This window comes from Pongo abelii, chromosome 9 (genome assembly GCF_028885655.2).
Source record: "Pongo abelii isolate AG06213 chromosome 9, NHGRI_mPonAbe1-v2.0_pri, whole genome shotgun sequence".
Classification (NCBI taxonomy): domain Eukaryota; kingdom Metazoa; phylum Chordata; class Mammalia; order Primates; family Hominidae; genus Pongo; species Pongo abelii.
Window position 1 is genome coordinate 98,295,252 of NC_071994.2, and position 12,821 is coordinate 98,308,072.

Consider the following 12,821-nt stretch of genomic DNA (forward strand, 5'->3'; position numbering starts at 1 on the left):
ACAGGAGGCTTTGGCACCAGCTCACATCTGACTGAAGGGCAAGTTACAACCTTGCCAGGCTTTCTTCCATTTTCGAATCTTTACCCTGGGGATCCAAATGCTGAGTTACTGCCCAAAGGGTTAGTGAAGAGATGCCTTTTAAAAGCCAGTAAAATCATTTTGAGATCTTGAGGGCTGTGCCCAGGCCCAGCAACTCATGTGTTCTTTCTGTCATGCAGATTATGAACATAGGGTGGGTAGGGCTGGAGGGTCAGGGAGGGTGAGAGGCTCCACTGGGAATAGGAGCAGGCAGCAGGTTTGGAGCTGATGCAGGTTTACAAAGGTTACTGGGCTGTCCTGACAAGCAAGACAAGGTTAAAAAATAAAGCATTAATTCCAGAGCATCTACATGGAACACTTGTGTGAAGTGATGAAAGAAAGAGTATGGCATTAGATTCAGCAAGAGTAGGGTTTCAGTTGTGGTTTCAACACTAGCATTGCACAAGTTACTTTCTCTGAGTCTCAGTTTCCTTCTTGGTAAAACGGGGCTATAGCAAAATCTATTTCCTTTGATACATAAAACCTTTGTTGCTGTGAGGATTAGAAGTAATAACAGACCTATAAAAATTGGCACATAGTTGTGAATCCACTACTTTTTTTCCCTTTGCCTTATTTATTTTCTTCTTTGGTGCTTTTTCTGAAATTATAAAAATCAAAATGAAAAAATTTTTAAAAAATCAAATAAATTGAATCCTGGAGGGTACAGCAGGATGGCAAAATAGAAACCTCCACCAATTGTCCTCCCCAACAAGACACCAAGTTGTACGACTATCTACACACACAAAAAAGCCTTCATAAAAAGCAAAACTCAGGTGAGCGCTCATAGACCTATTTTTAACTTCATATGGCTGAAAGAGGCACTGAAGAGATAGAGAAAACAGTCCTGAATCAGAAATGCCATCTCTCTCCATCCTCTGGCAGTGGTGGCCTGGTGTGGAGAGACTCTCTGGGTGCTGCGGGAGGAAGAACACAGCTACTGTGAGTCGCTGAACGCCATGCTGTTCTATTAGAGCAGAAAGGAAAACCAGATCAGACTCAGCTGATGCCCACCCACAGAAGGAGCATTTAAACGAGCCCTAGCTAGAGGGGAATTGCCAATCCCAGCAGGCTGAACTTGAGTGCTTACAAACCTTGCTACAGCACTTTGTCTCTCCAAGTAAACTTGAAAGGCAGTCTAGGCCATAAGGACAGGCTCTCTTAGGTGAGGCCTAGGGCTGAACTAGGCCCAGGGACAGTGGACTAAGGGAGCATGTGGCATACTGAGACACCAGCTGGGGAAGCCAAGGGAGCTCTGGTCTCATCTCTCCCCTAACCCCAGGCTGCACAGCTTGTGACTCTAAAAGAGAACTCTTCCTTCTGCTTGAGAAGAGGAGAGGGAAGGATGAGGAGGACTTTGTCTTGCATCTTGGATGCCAGATCAGCCACAGTAAGATAGGGCACTGGGCAGAGTCGTGAGGCCCTAGTTTCCAGATGACATTTCTAGACACATCCTGGGCCAGAAGGGAAACTTCTGCCTTGAAAACAAAGGGTCCAGTGCTGGCAGCATGTATCACCTGCTAGCTGAAGAGCCGTTGGGCCCTGAATAACCAGTAGCCATACCCAAGTACTACATCGAAGGCCTTGGGTGAACTTCTGAGACTTGCTGGCTTCAAATGAGACTCAGCACATTACCAGCTGTGGTGGCTATGGGGCAAAACTCCTGCTTCAGAAAAGCCAAGGGAAAAGCAAAGGGGACTTGTACCTTAGGTACCGGCATGGTCACAGTGGGGATAGAGCACCAAGAGGGCTTTTGCAGTCCCCAATTCCAGGACTCAACCCTTTGACAGCATTTCTGGACCTACCCCGGGCCAGCAAGGAGCCCACTGCCCTGAAGGGTGAGTCCCAGGCCAGGCAGCATTCATGACAAGCTGCCTTTAGAGATCTTGGGTTATAAGGGAACACCAGTTACAGTCTGGCAGTACTCCTCATGGCCTAGGGTGGTGGCTATGGGGTGAGGCTCCTCTACCTTTGAGAAAGGGAGAGAAGAATGGGAATGACTGCATCATGTGGTTTGAGTGCCAGCTCAGCTGCAATACAATAGAACACCAGATAGACGTGTGAGGTTTTTATTCCATTCCCTGACTCCTGGACCCAGATGGGGACTAGGGGACCTCACCAACCTGAAGAGAAAGATACAGGCCTGGCTGGCTTTCCTATTTGCTGATTGTAGAGCCCCAGGGCTTTGAGGAAACATAGGCAGTAGCCAGGGCCTGATTACAGTGGGCCTTGGGTGAGGCCCAGTGCTGTGTTGGCTTCAGGTCTGACCCAATGCAGTCCTAGCGGTGGTGGCCACAGGGATACTCGTGTCACTCCACCTCCAGCTTTAGGTGTCTCAGAACAGAGGAAGAGGCTCTGTATGTTTGGGAGAAAGTAAGGGAAAAGAACAAGAGTCCCTTCTTGGTAATTCAGATAATTCTCCTGGATCTTGTCCAAGACCATCAAGGTAGTACCTCTGAGTCTATAAGAATCAGAGTGTTACTGGACTTGGCATGTCCCCTGAAGCAGATACAACTTAGATCATAGTACCCAAGTCCTTTAAAATATCTGAAAAGCCTTCCCAAGAAGGATAGGTACAAACAAGCCCAGATGCAAAGACTATATAATAAATACCTAACTCTTCAATGCCTGACACTGAAGAACATCCACCAGCATCAACACCATCCAGGAAAACATGACCTTGCCAAATGAACTAAATAAGGCACCAGAGACCAATCCTGGGAAAACAGACATGTGACCTTTCAGCCAGAAAGTTCAAGATAGCTATTTTGAGGAAGCTCAAAGAAATGCAAGATAGCACACAAAAGGAATTCAGAATTCTATCAGATAAATTTAACGAAGAGATTGAAATAATTAAAAAGAATCAACCAGAAACTTTGGAGCTGTAAAATGCAATTGGCTTACTGAATAATGCAATCAGAAGAAGGAATTAGTGAGCTTGAAGACAGGCTATTTGAAAATACACAATCAGAGGAGACAAAAGAAAAAAGAATACAAAACAATGAAGCATGCCTACAGGATCTAGTAAATGGCCCCAAAAGGGGAAATCTAAGAGTTAAAGAGAAGGTAGAGAAAGAGATAGAGGTAGAAAGTTTATTCAAAGGGATAGTAACAGAGAACTTCCCAAACCTAGATAAAGATATCAATATCCAAGAACAAGAAGGCTGTAGAACACCAAGCAGATTTAACTTTTCAGTGAGAACCTTACAGGCCAGAAGAGAGTGACACAACATATTTAAAGTGCTGAGGAAAAAAAAAACACACCCTTATACCTAGGATAGTATATCTGACAAGAACATCTTTCACATGTGAAGGAGAAATACTTTCCCAGACAAACAAAAACTGAGGGATTTCATCAATATACCAGACCTGTCCTACAAGAAATGCTAAAGGGAGTACTTCAATCAGAAAGAAAAGGACATTAAGGACTGACAAATAATTACCTGAAGGTACATAACTCACTGTAACAGTAAGTACACAGAAAAACACAGAATATTATAACACTGTAACTGTGAAGTATAAACTACTCTTATCCTAGCAGAGAGACTGAATGATAAATCAATCAAAAACAATGACTACAACTTTTCAAGACACAGTCAGTACAGTAAGATGTAAATAGAAACAACAAAAAGTTAAAAAAGGAAGACAAAGTTAAGGTGTAGAGTTTTATTAGTTTTCTTTTTGCTTGATTGTTTATGCAAATAGTGTTAAGTTGTTATCAGGTTAAAACAATGGGTTATAAGATAGTATTTGCAAGCCTCATGATAACCTCAAACCAAAAAACATACAATGGATACACAAGAAATAAAAAGCAAGAAACTAAATCATATCTCCAGAAGAAATCACCTTCATTAGAGGTCTTGGTCTTGAGCAATACCCCACAGACACAGGCAACCAAAGCAAAAATGGACAAATGGGATCACATCAAGTTAAAAAGATTCTGCACAACAAAGGATACAATCAACAAAGTGAGGAGACAACCCACAGAATGGGAGAAAATTTTCGCAAACTACCCATCTGACAAGGGATTAACAATGAGAATATATAAGGAGATAAACTCTTCATGTCCCTTTTAACTATTCCTCTTGAGCTCAATTTAAAATATCTGGTTATTTTCTGTGAAATTGAATCCCTATATCTTTCAGAGTAGTGACTGTGGGATAAAATGACATATTCAAACTGGGAGGAGACTTTAATGAAGAATCTACTCATAGGATTGTGGGCAGAGTTTAAGGAAACCAACAAAGGATGGTGCAGTATTCCTGGGCTTGCCTTATTGGAGAGACTTTACTACCCTACACCCTGAGGGCACAAAGGGAGGGAGCTGTCACTAGAACCCAGAGAAGGTAGCTGCATATTGAGAGCCACTTAACAGGAACCCTCAGAAAGTAAGGACAGTGTGCAGCAACCCAAGGAGGAGGAAGCAACAAGAATAAATACCCCAAACTTACTTTTCTCCCTCTCTCTGATCACTTGCCGAAACATACCAGTGACCAAACCAAATAGGAAAACAGGGGACAAAGTAAGCATGGTGATGAAGTCTACATGGGTTAGCCTCCCAGGACAGAATGGAGTAGGGTAAAGATCGGATCAAGGAGTGCAAATGCAAACAGGCCCTCTCTCCACTTCTTGATTTATAGACCTTCAGAATAGACATGGTCACATAGCTGATCCAGCCCCACTAACCTAGGCCATGGAGGAAAGATGAAAATATTTCATTTTGGGATTGGACTCACATAAGCTTTTAGGATTCAAATGGCCTTATTCTACCAGTCTGGCCACTACTTTGCCAAATTGGAATTTTGTGTTGAAATTGCAAGAGATTGAGAGCAAAAGAAATGACTCTTACTGTATATATGCAGTGACACATGCAACCTTCATGTCAAATATGATTCTTGGGGTTGTTTGAGGGTCAGGATGCCCAGGCTAGAGCCCTGGTTCTGAAACATTACCAGCTAGGTGATTCCACACAGTTTCCTCCACCTCCTGTAAAGCTACCTTGCTTCTTCTAACTCTGACATACTGTGATTCTATTTCCATTTTTTCCCCAGTTACTACTCTGACAGATTTAGGGCCTCTTCAATTTCACAGAAGAGAACCACATATTTTAAAATTGAGCTCAAGAGGGATTATTAAAGGGTGTAGGAATAGTTTATCTTTGAAAAGAGAAAGCAAATAAGCTGCAAAGCAAAATTTAAAAAGTATCTTTAAGTTTTTAACAGAAAGGAAAACATCTTCTCCTCTGAGAAATTATTTTCTCTACCATTTATTAAATATTTTACTGCATTTTCTGGGCATTCAAAGATGAACCAGAAGTGAATTCAGCTCTCACAGAACCTCTAGACTGGGAGGGAAGAGGAAACAGACATAGGAAAAATGACAAAGTTGCAAAGGTTGCAGTTATTTGAGGTGGCTTTTGAGGATTGTTAGGATTTTATTTTTTTCCTTTTATTAAATTAAATTTTATTTTTAAAATTTGCATACAATAGTTGTACATATTTATTGAGTACATAATGATGTTTCCATACATATACTGTATAGTGATCAGATCAGGGTAATTAGTATACCTATCATCTCAAATATTCATCATTTCTTTGTATTGGGAACATTCAATTTCCTCTTTCTAGCTATTTGAAACTAGAATCATCTTACAGTAGTATAGAATACTCTAACTTATTCCTCCTATCTAGCTGTAATTGTATCTTTTAACAAATCTCTCCCTATGACGCCTTCCCTCATGCTTCCTGGCGTCTAGTATCCTCTGTTCTACTATTTCCTTCTATGATATCAACTTCTTGTAGCTTCTGCATACGGAGGAGAACATGCAGTGTTTAGGTTTCTGTTTCTGGCTTATTTCTCTTAACATATCCTCCAATTTTATCCATGTTGCCATGAATGACAGGATTTCATTCTTTTTCATTAGTGAATACTATTCTATTATGTATATATACCACATTTTCTTTATCCATTCAGTAGCTGATAGACACAGGTTGATTCCATATCTCAGCTGTTGTGAATAGTGCTATAATAAACATGGAGACACAGATGTTTCTTTGATATATTGATTTCCTTTCCTTTGGATAAATGACAAGTATGGGATTGCTAGAGGGTATGGTAGTTCTATTTTTAGTTTTTGTTGTTGTTGTTGTTGTTGTTGTTTTGAGACAGAGTCTTGCTTTGTCACCCAGGCTGGAGTGCAGTGGCGCAATCTCGGCTCACTGCAACCTCTGCCTCCCGGGCTCAAGCAATTTTCTTGCCTCAGCCTCCTGAGTAGCTGGGATTACAGGAACGCGCCACCATGCCCGGCTAACTTGGTACTTTTAGTAGAGATGAGATTTCACCATGTTGGCCAGGCTAGTCTCAAACTCCTGACCTCAAGTAATCCCCCTGCCTCAGCCTCCCAAAGTGCTCGGATTACAGGCGTGAGCCACCGCGCCTGGCCTCTTATGTTATTTTTAAACAAAAAATGTTAAAACATCCATGAAAGGGAGCAGTAAGATTTAAGTTTGAAAAGTATGTTTGGGTCAGATATAAATGAGTGGATAGATGAATCACACCTGGGGGTAAAAATACTGAGTTAAAATAGCACCAAAAGGGATTTAGGTACTTATGGAAAATGGCTGTTCATCATAAAGGATTTTAGCCCTTGAAGTGGATTATCAACAAATGTAATGGAAAGTCTTAAATGTAGGATTCTAAGAACAGGACAGACATAGCTCAATGATGATATAAAAACAGTCATGGTGGAGCAGGGATGAACATGAGGGAAGAAGGAGGGCTGGTTGAAATCGAAGACTTCTTGAGGCCACATTCTGGACTTAGAATATGGAGTTGAAAAAACAAGAGAGATTCTGAAGCCAGGTGGTAAGGACTTGGATGTTTGTTTTACTTTTAGTTTCCCCAAATTCAAAATGGAGTTGAAATATTGTTCTTGTGGCTATTCAATACCATAACTTATTGAAAACATTTATCACAAGATTGATCATGTAACTAGACATTCAAAAAATGTTAGCACGCATCCTTTTTTTTTACAATGTTTGAATGCCATAATAAAGCAATTGCTTCTTTTAAAAATTTCACTTTTCTGAGCCCCAAATCCATGTACTTCTCTTCTGCCTTCTTTTAGTTAGCTGTTGACACTTAAAGAGCACTGGTTTCATTTAAAAGTTAAATCCGTCACCATCATGCAATATACAAAAGTAGATCTTTTGCAAATACACTACCATCCATGTCCTTAGATTTTGAAGGCCTATTTCACTTAATAATAGTATTTTAGGTATAAGTGAGAACTATCCTCTAATCATGTGGATTTTTATTCTTATGCCAAATGCCTATGGAGGTTAAGCATTCTTCAAGTACTGGGCTTCCCTGTATTTTGTTATTAAGAGAAAGGGGTGGTGGGACCTGGACTGTGGTTTCCCACTTATGTGATATTCCTCAATATATGGAATCCTTTCTCTTCTTCTTGTTCATTTGAAACACAAGAAACAGTTTCATCATATGGTGTGTTGATCTGAAGAGTCCCAGAAAGGGTGAGAGTTCCCTGTGGAATTGTAACCAGGAACAGAATTTAGTGAGTCAGCAGTCAAAGTCCCAGAGGGTTCTAGTGTGCTAAAAGAAACAAAGTGAGAGGAGCAACTCTGGTATTAAATAATTAAATACAAGAAAAAAGCCAAAGGAGGAAAATACTTCAGGAATGAGTGGCTGAGACTACACCAAGCCACATATGAATTAGGAGTAGAACTGAGATGAATTATAGCATTTCTAAATTTTATGTCAGGTTATTAGAATTTAGCGCTGAGAACATGAGACTTGGATAGGTAAAGTCATTTTCCCAAAGTAACCTAACTATTTAATGTAGGATTTTAAGCTAGAACCCAGACTTCTATAGCCCAGTTCAGATCACCATCTCTGCACATAAGTATATTTGGGAGTTTGGAGATATTGTTAAAAAAATAAAAAGCTGTATTTAGGCAGAATGAGGTGGAGCCATCTTTTCTTCTCTTCTGATCAGTCTAGGCAGTTTTCCTGGCTTAATTTTAAGATTATGACTGTTTCAGTGTCATATGTATATATTCCTGGGCAATATTTTTGGTGCATTTTTCATCAAAGCATGTCGTAAAATCGCTTCTGACAATTCTGTTCCTGGTCAGAATGCCCGAAAACTGCACTGACTCCAAATTTCCAGCATGGCCAAGAGACCTGGATGTGGCCATTTTTAAAGTGTTTTATCCACTGGGCACACGCAGTGCCATCTGCCTCAGCAACTCCATGTACCTGTATTCCTAGAGGCACATCTGCAGAGCCAACAGTTTACCACAAGGCTATAACAGCCTTCCTATACCCTCACTTCTCCAGTCGGACTTATCCAAGGCTATCTAATTAGCTCCTCTATGTCCTACTCCAGTCTTTATTTTCTCCACAATACCAGAGAACAGAAAAAGATTGTATTTGTACATGTTCTAGTAGGAAAGGTGTGCTGTAGCACCATCTAATATCACAAAACTTGAACTCTATCCTGAGCCAGGATCATAGGCCATGTATTAGAAGGTTAAAAACTTGATAAGATATTGCTTCTTCTCTCAAGGGAATTACAATATCATAAGCAGAATGAGACATGTCACATGAAAAGGCAAAATGCTATAGGGCTGGAATGAAGTGATAAAAATGTAGAAATCACATCAGGTTCAAAGGATTTCAAATGATTTTGTTCAGAATGTAGCACTGAGATGGCCTTTGAAGGATGGATAGGACTTTATAGGCTCAATGGCCAGAGGAACAGAAGAGGGATGTTCCAGACGGAGGGAGAAGCAAGGCCAAGAATCAGCAGCAGTGAACTTTGGGCCATGGTCAAGAAACGCTGAATAGTTTAGCTGGACCAAAATTTTGGGTAACAATGGGAAAGCAATGGGAGATAGGAAAAGATGGTTAGAATCATATTGAAGGAGTTGAACCTTGAAGGTTTTTGATGAGAATAGTTCTTGAAAAAGAGATTCAAACATTTTAAGTGACTCTGAGGATGAGGATAACACAATGTGTTCATTCAGGGGCCTGGGAGGGTGGCCATAATGAATGATCTGCGCTAGACCTGTGGGAAACCGCTTGTTCACACTGAGGGAGTGCTGGAGGAGAGTCTAGGGATGTAGCCTCTATGGAAATGCTGAGGGAGACTTGGTTGTTTTGGAATGTTCAACCTTACCCGGTCCTGTTGTTAATTTCTTTTCCCTCCTCCTTCTTGGTTTACTTCGATGGCTTAGTGAACATGGTACAAGATGTATTCTCAAGGAACAAATCTTACTGCTGCTGAAAACAGTACACCACTCTCAAAAGCTGTATCGTATACAATTTGAATGTCATGAGTACTTAGAAGCTCTTTTCTTGATGAAAGCCCTTAGCTGAATTTTGAGTTTGCGCTTTTGAATTTAACCAAAGAAGTGGAAGACTGCAAGAGCAAAGTTACCTGCATGGCAGGATGCACTTTGTTAAAACTGTTTGAATCAGTGTGATTTAGTTGTATTTATGTGAATACTAAATAAGGTACTCCATATTACTACATTTTAGGAAAGAAAGCCACACAACACACCAGTAATCTGACAGCTTTCTAGCATTTTCTTCCCTAAAATGAAGTAGGACAATAAAACTGCCTTTGAAAGGGACTTAACTTAGACTTTAGGAAAGTTGAGAATGTTGATGGCCACAGAAAGACTGGGCAAAATAATCAAGCTGATCCTAGATGTAAACTATTTAAACAGAAGGGAAGAATTGTATATGCTTGTAAAGAAATGACCCAGAAAACAGCGTTGCACAGTGTTGCACTTTGTGTCCTACCACTTTACAAAATGTAAGTTTTTGGTGTTTTTAAAGTTGTGTCATGTGCCAGTTCCTCTTTTCTAAATTGCTCTGGGACATAGTAGGGACTCAACTGATATTTTTTTGAGGGGATGAGTGGAATCCTCATGCATTTAATAATTTTTAAAATATCAGAAGCTTTAGGTGGAAATGTAAGCAAAATAAATAGATCAGAAAAGTTACATAAGCATGTTATAAGGAACTGGGTAAAATGTCAGCACTTGGGAAGTTTCAGCAGCTGTTGGGAAATGCAGCCAGAACAGCCATGTTGGATTCCCAGGAGAAGAAGAAAGGCCACTCCCTTGCCACAGCACTAAGCACCTGTTTTAGTAATCAGTGTGGGCCTGGGGCTTTGCAGCTAACTTTTAGCCCTGAAAGCACCCATTGGTTTGTGAGGCCTTAGGTGGTTTGGCCAGACCCAGGATTAAAGCATCTCATTTATTTTAATCAATGTTTGCCTATTCCAAAGGGCACTTGTCCACAGGTATCTGTACTTTTTGCTGTATTCTCCCTTTGTGAGCTGTAGCTCAACATCCTCTGGGAACCTCCATACCCGGTGTAGAGTTTTAGTGTATGTACACTGGATGCAGACGCATTATTATATTTAATCCACATTACACCCCTGTCTTCCTTATTTTACAGCTAAAGGATCAGAGAGGTTACGTGACTTGGCCAAGGTCACACAGCTAGGAGGTGACATAGCTGAAATTCCAACCCAGGATTCTTGGCTTAAGCACAATATTTTTGTCTGTTGCATGGTGACAGATGCAGGCTTCATTCTACCTTCACTGCCAGGGCAGCAGGGCCTTTCCTGCTTCTGTACTTTGGCGTCAGATTGACTGACTGGGGATCAAATTCCAGCTCCACTACTTCTTGCTACGTGACCTGAGGCAACTTGCTTAATTTTTCCCAACCTCCATTTCCTTCTCTGTTGATTAGGCTCATGATTCCTTTTCACAGGATTTTCCTTCCCTTACATAAAGCTGAAGGCCGCCTGTGTTGGAAAAAGACTGAGTTAAGATATTATGTGCAAGTTTGTACAAGGCAGCCTCTTCTCAGTTGTGGCAGCACTGTGCTTGCTCTAAGCCCTGGATTTGAGAGAGAGAGAAGCAAAGCTCTTGGAGGGAGAAGTTAAAGCTCCAGTTGGTTAATTTCCAGCAGTAAAGCCAAGTCTCCCTGAGCCCCTTTCCTGTCTAGGAAAAGGCGATCCTAACACCTTTCCTAGGGATGCTTTGGGTATTCACTGAGATTGTGCATATAAAAGGCCTCTGTGGATTTTAAATAATCATATAGATGTTCATTCTCATTATCAGAATAATCTCATTATTTCCAAATCAGGCCTCTCAGCTTAGACTTTTCTAAATCCACATGAGGTCTCCATTTTCTCCTTTACTGGGAGCAGCAGATTTCTACCAAAGAAAGAAAAGAGAGATATGAATGTGCCTCCCATTCACTACTCCCTACCTCTTTCTTGCAATCGTGTATTCTGGGACTTTCTTCATGGTGGGACCTTTCACACAATGCTCCTCTTCAAGCTGGGTAAATCTGTTCTTGTCTCTCTTGTGCTTCAGGAGGAAGTACTGGAGAAGATGTAAGTTTTTAAACCTTCATTTCGGGGGATGTGGAATGAAGGCAAAGGAGAGATGGGCAGGGAGGTTTGATTTCATACTATCCCCAGCCCTTAGTGAAGTACTTGGCATCCTAAGAGGTACTTTGTAAATACCTGTTGAATGAATGACTGTGGAAAGTTGGTGGCAGGAAGAAGGGCTAGATGTAGAGAGCTGATGGAAAAGCATGAAGTGTGGCCAAAGAATTTTGCTATTCTCACTGTTGCTTTCAGACAGGTTAACATCAGACTCCTCTGGAAGCTGTAATTGATGAGGCCAGATTCACAGGACCACAAACAAAACTCCCTGTTGTTTTCATTTCTTTGTCTTGCAGACAAACGCATCAGCTATTTGAAAAAGCAAGCCCAGAAAACAACTGACAAACCAAACAAATCTGGAAGGCTCAGCATATACATTTTTCTCTTCTAGAAGCTCCAAAGTGCTAATATACAATTTACATTTAAATCTGGCAACATTCAAATGAAGAAAGCCAATGTAAGTGAGTTATGTCGGATGCCTCCTCTTCCACAACTCCCTCCCCTTGAGTCATGACATTGGCAATTTCAAATAGGAAGCAATCCCAATGAAAGGCTGCAAACACGTTTTCGAGGTCTTTCTCCTTGTGGGCCCCGCACACTTGCAACTACGTTCTTTCTCCTGAACCAGGCTCTAGCCAATTAAGCTGTTCATAATCGATATATTTTATTTTACGTATTTGGGGATTTATATCCTGCCAACTTCTAAAAGGACTTAAGAGCCCTTTAACATTTCAAAATAAAATGAGGAGATAAGGGATAAAAATAGAACCTTATAAAATGAGTAAGGGAATAGATGTTACAAGGCACCTGAGTTGACCTAATTCTTGCAGCTATAGCCAGTAAACTAAATCCCAGCTTTATTTGTGGTTAGACCAAAAGGGAGCACACTGTGCTTACATAGCTCTCAGTGCTGTGTCGATGTGGAAAAAGAAAAGTACCATTCGAAATGATTTGTAGAACTAAACTATTTTTTAGAGCTATAGCTTAAAAAGACACTATAGTTGTTCTGTCAACAACCTCAAGAGAAGTCTGTGCATATAACACTTACTGCGAGCAACCCCTCGGGCCTGCAGCCATACTGGCCTTTCACTTAGTCACTTTGCTACACTGTTCCCTCTGCCTGGAATGGTCCTCTCAGGAGTCCACTCACCTTCATCCAGTTAACCCTGCTTCTCCTTTCAGTTTCTGTTCCATCAAAAGAGCCATCATCTCCCACTCAGATTGGGACAGGCCCCCATGTTATAGGGTTTCA

At 40.9% G+C, this 12,821-nt stretch overlaps 1 long non-coding RNA gene across 1 annotated transcript in view; it reads left to right on the forward strand.

Annotated features, from left to right (window-relative positions):
• Positions 1 to 11,968, forward strand: part of LOC134759424 (uncharacterized) — a 64,974-nt gene extending 53,006 nt beyond the window's left edge. Inside the window, exon 4 of the long non-coding RNA XR_010135525.1 lies at positions 11,866 to 11,968. This is a non-coding gene — a long non-coding RNA (uncharacterized LOC134759424). The remainder of the gene's footprint in view (positions 1 to 11,865) is intronic.
• The last annotated feature ends 853 nt before the right edge of the window (positions 11,969 to 12,821 follow it).